The sequence below is a fragment of the Phascolarctos cinereus genome, unplaced genomic scaffold, assembly GCF_003287225.1.
Source record: "Phascolarctos cinereus isolate Bilbo 61053 unplaced genomic scaffold, phaCin_HiC Scaffold_8;HRSCAF=390, whole genome shotgun sequence".
NCBI lineage: Eukaryota > Metazoa > Chordata > Mammalia > Diprotodontia > Phascolarctidae > Phascolarctos > Phascolarctos cinereus.
This window is the reverse complement of record NW_027556291.1, coordinates 46,198,825-46,203,681: the sequence shown is the minus strand read 5'-3', so window position 1 is coordinate 46,203,681 and position 4,857 is coordinate 46,198,825. Positions and strand designations below refer to the sequence as shown.

Genomic DNA, 4,857 nt, shown 5'->3' with positions numbered 1-4,857 from the left:
TCTTGGCCCTGGAACTATGACCAGGTCCCCTGCTTCTTTGTGATGGACCACAAGTGCTCCTTTCCACCTTGGAACTGTGACCCAGAACTGTATATGGGTAATAGAGTTCCCAACCAGCACCAGCTGCACCCAGTGCCAACAAAGGATCTCCTGTAATATCTTTCTGACCATTTGTCTAACGCTTTTACTATTTCTGGGCTGAGAGCTCCTAAGGCTCCTGCTGCTGTCTTGGCTGCCTCCAAGGCCCCATGCTGGTGCTGTTGCTGCATGCATTCTTGGCTGGCCCCCCACCCCAGTGTCACAGACCTCTCCTGCTGACCTCCTAAATTGTCTTAAGGTAGAAAAATGTTTCATCCTGATCTTTTGTTGGCTCTGCCCCTCCAAGATTTGAGTTGAGCTGTTACTTTAAAGTTGTTTAGAGGAGGGGCAGCTAGGTGGCATAGTGGATAGAGCACTGGCCCTGGAGTCAGGAAGACCTGAGTTCAAATCTAGTCTCAGACCAGACACTTGACACTTACTAGCTGTGTGACCCTGGGCAAGTCACTTAACCCCAATTGCCTTGCCAAAAAAAAAAAGTTGTTTGGAGGAGCATATTGGGAGAAGTCATCTGGGTTCCTGCCTCTATTCTACCATCTTGGCTCTGCCCCCAAGCTTCCCTTTTTTAAAAAAAATACATAATAGCTTGAGTTTATTTGGGGTTGGGGCATTATGTTATTTTTCCTGGAAAAGGAGAGAAATGTTCTCCATTTTAAACTCAAGGCATGGCCCAAATCTCCCTACTTTCCTTGTACACACAGGCTGGTTCTTCTTTTCCATCCCCAAATCTCTTCTCTTTTTACCAGCTGGTAGATGTGATGTGAATCCCATGCTCACTCTTGAGTACTTTAATCACATATGTCATCCACAGCAAGGTTTCTGGAGTGTCTCTGTAGGTTACCACCTGTAGGATAGTGAAGTTCTCTGGTCCACTATTCATTACGTATTTCTCTGGCGAGGGCTTTAGCTTATAGATAAAATTGGTCATATCTTCTCAGAAAGGGGACCCAGGAATAATGACCATTCTCAGAGCAGGCATACTCTGTCCCTATTTTCTCCACCACCTGTTTGTTTACTACTTTGAGGCAGGGTGTCAACACAGGTGGGGCTGGACTGGTCAATGTGAACAAAGAGGTACTGGTTGTATGTGTCTAGGTCTTGCTGGTGCTCCAAGAAAGCATAGAACTCCAATGCCCAGAGCTTGGAGCTGGCCATATTTTGGCCCTGCCATGGAAGGTTTGATGGAGACAGGATGGGCCCAGAAGGAGACTCGAACCCTGGCAGAGGGAGAAAAGGCAGAACAGCCTAGGTTTGTTGAAAGTTTTCACATTGTAGGAAGCTCTGGCTTGACCTGGCATAACTTCTTGACAAAAGCCTGAGATGTTGGGTAAGCCAGTACTAGGCAAAGACTATTTAATTGTGGAAAGTTGCAGCAAAGCTGATCTGAGCAGATGACCTGATAGCCATATTCTGCAGGGCTTTGTCTTTATTCCTCATCTGCCTACTCCTTTAATTTGGTTTGGATCTCCTGGGTTTTGTGATGGGCCAACACCTAGATATGGCTAAATATTTGCTTCCTGGCTTGCATTTTCCCAGTCTGGAGTTTAGTATAGCAAGTAATCAACTCATTCTGGCTATATATCTTGTCCTCATTGGATAAAATGATCTTGAACCTACCACAGGGTGAGTAGATGTCAAGGGCCTCTTGGAAGCTTTGCTCAGTGTCAGGGGTTCACCTGTCTGCTCCATCATTGTCGATGGGTTTGTCCAAATCCTCATTGCCCTTGGGAGGGTGGGAGAGCTCCATTTATTGGAAGTAATTGTGCCAACTAGGCCTTCCAAAAGTCTGTTTGGAGGATTGTCAGATCTATCTCAGCACTGGTGGAGGTGGGGAAAGGGAGTAGTATGCTAAGTTGATTCTGGGGGGCATTCTCAGATGCACCAACTCTGTTCTAGCTCTCCAGAAAGGCTGTAAAGAATTGACTAGGGAAACCAAATCGAGATGCCAGAACTGCCAGATCTCCACTCTTGATGAAATGCTCTCTGCTGAAGGGAGACTTGGGCTTGGGAAGAGTAGGCTGGGGGCAGCAGAGCTTGTCTCTTAAGAGTATAGTGAGGGGGAGACTGGATTCTCAGAATATAGCTCACAATTTGTTGTGCACATGGGCCTCATTTTGGGGGTGGGGGAAAAAGCAGGAGACTGGGAAAGAGAGAGGAAAGAATTTTCCCAGGACCAAATTGACATGAAAACACAAGATCCCTATTCTTAGAGGGATAAGTCAACTGGAAAAGAGGAAGGGGAAGTCAGAGAAATGAAAGAGGAAGAAAAGAGGGTTCAAGGAATAGACATGGGAAGAAGGGTAAAGAGAAGAGTGAAGGAAAGTATGAAGTAGGGAAAATGGAAGGACAGGTGAAGGAGGGAAAGGAAAGAGATAAAAGGAAAAGAAAGGGTAAAGAAGGGAAAGAGGAGAGAAAAGGGAAAGATGGCATCAAGAAGGGAAAGAGATAAAAAGAGAAAAGGCCAAGAGAGGAAGAGGGAAGGGCAGGATAAAGGGAAAAAGAGAAGAAAAAGGAAGAAGAGAGAAAAAGAAAAAAAGAAGAAAAAGGAAAGTGAAGGGTGAGGAATAAGAAGGGTGAAGAACTGAAGGAGAGGGAAAAGAGAGGGGAAAAGGAGGGAGAAATAAGGAGGGGGAAGAGGGAGAGGGAAAGTACACTTTCCTTCTTTGTTTTTCATAATTTCCCCTGATAGTCTTGACCTTTTGTACTTCCATATTAATATTATTGCAATTCAATACAATATGCTGGGTTTTTTTTTCTGACCTGAGGAAAGCGGTTGGCTGTTTTACTTTTTGTTTTACTTTTTTTTTGTTACATTTTGAGTCCCTCCCTCCCCACCCCACACTAGAGAAGGCTACCATTTGACACAGATAAACACACACATATGTGTGTGTATACATATACATATATATACATATACATATATATGTAAAACCATACTATGCATACTTCTATTTATCATTTCTTTCTGTGGAGGTGGATAGCATCTTCCTTTATAGGTCCTTTGTAGTTGATTTGAATATTTATAATGCTCAGAACAACTTAGTCATTCACAGTTATTCTTTGAACAATATTGCTGTTAACTGTATACAACATTTTCTTGGTTCTTCTCATTTCACTCTTCATTATTTCATGCAAGTCTTTCCATGTTTTTCTAAAATCAACCTGCTCACTATTTCTTACAGCACAGTAGTATTCCATCACAATCATAGACCACAACTTGTTCAGCCATTCCCCAATCGATGTGCGTCCCCTCAATTTCCACTTCTTTGCCAACAATATGCTGGTAGTCATCTGATGATAGTTTTTAGAGGTGGAAGGGACCATAGAGAATGTCTAATCCAACCTCTCCATTTTTTTTAGATGGTGCAACTCAGGTTCAGACTGGATCTCTTCATCATGCTATAGCGTCTTGCACATTTCTGGTTTTGTTGGCATATGATTGTATATATTATTTTCTAATAATTTCCTTTGTTCCTTTGTTCATTGTGATTTTCTCTTTCCCATTTTTTATTTTGGTAATTTTGTTTTCTTTCCTTTCCTTTTTGATTGTTAGCTAATGGTTTATTCATTTTATTGGTCATTTGGAAGAAAGGTGCATAGAAATGAAAAGATGGAGAGAAGGGGCCACTGGAACTGTTTGCGGCTCCTCATTTATTCATTCACTGAACAAATATTTACTAAGCCAATGTTCTCAATGCTGAAGGAGATACAAAGATAAAATCATGGTTCCTTTCCCTCAAGAAATTCCCAATCTAGTAAGGGTGGAAGACTCACAGATAACCCCAATTTTTTAAAGGGTACATAACTGCATGAGAGAAGAACAAATAAATTCTTAAGAGACCTCTGAGGAAGGTGAGATAGGTAATCATTCCCTGTGCCCAGAGACTGCAGAGCCATTATTTCTTTGCATATCATTTTAGAAAAATGGGGCTTAAGGATGAATCTGGTTTTCCTCCAATGTCTTTTCCTCTTCACCCCTTAACCTTTCAATGCCCTAATCCTTTGTGCCTACCTAGAGTGGAAATTCCCAGAGAACAAAACCCAGGATGTGGTGTTGGGGGAGTTTGTGTGTGTAATGCTACCTGATAAGATAATAGGATAAATATAGAGTTGCCAGGACATTTTACAGATGAGGAAACTAAAGCCTAGGGAGGTAAGATGACAGAATTACAAGATAAATAGATCTAGAGTGGGGGGAAAAGGACCTTACAGGCCATCCAGTCCAGTCTCCTCATTTTACAGAGGAGGAAGCTGAGGCCCAGAGAGGGGAAATGATATGTCCAAGGGTAACTAAGGGGTAGTAGTAGTCAGTATTTGAACCCAAGTCTTCGGATGCTGCTTGTCAGCTCCCACAATTCCCAGCTCTTGTATCACCTGGGCTAAATGCCCTTCCCTTTGTGAGCCCCAGTTATCTCCTGCGCAAAACAGGGATGACCATGTTTGTTCCCTGTCACTCCCAGGTGGTTGTGACGAAACGGTAAACCTCCGAGGGCGACAGAAATGGGAATTAGTTCTCTGAATTCATTCCGCTTGGAACCAGTCCACTGGGGCCTCCCCGGCAGGTGCACAAGCTCCACCTGGGCTCTTTCCTGCACCCCTCCCCCAAATGCCCCCCTCCTTTTCTGGCCCCCTCCCCTGCCGACTCGGGTTCAACAACCCCCCGGGGGCGGCAGACGCAGAGGGACGTGACGTCAAGTGACGTAACATGATTTGGCGTGACGTGACCCTCTTCCTCGCTGAAGTGAGCCCCTCCCTCCGTAG

General features: G+C 43.9%; 1 pseudogene; it reads right to left on the bottom strand.

Annotated features, from left to right (window-relative positions):
- Positions 1-1,004: 1,004 nt before the first annotated feature.
- LOC110196550 (transcriptional enhancer factor TEF-3-like) lies at positions 1,005-1,843 on the bottom strand (annotated as a pseudogene).
- Positions 1,844-4,857: the final 3,014 nt, after the last annotated feature.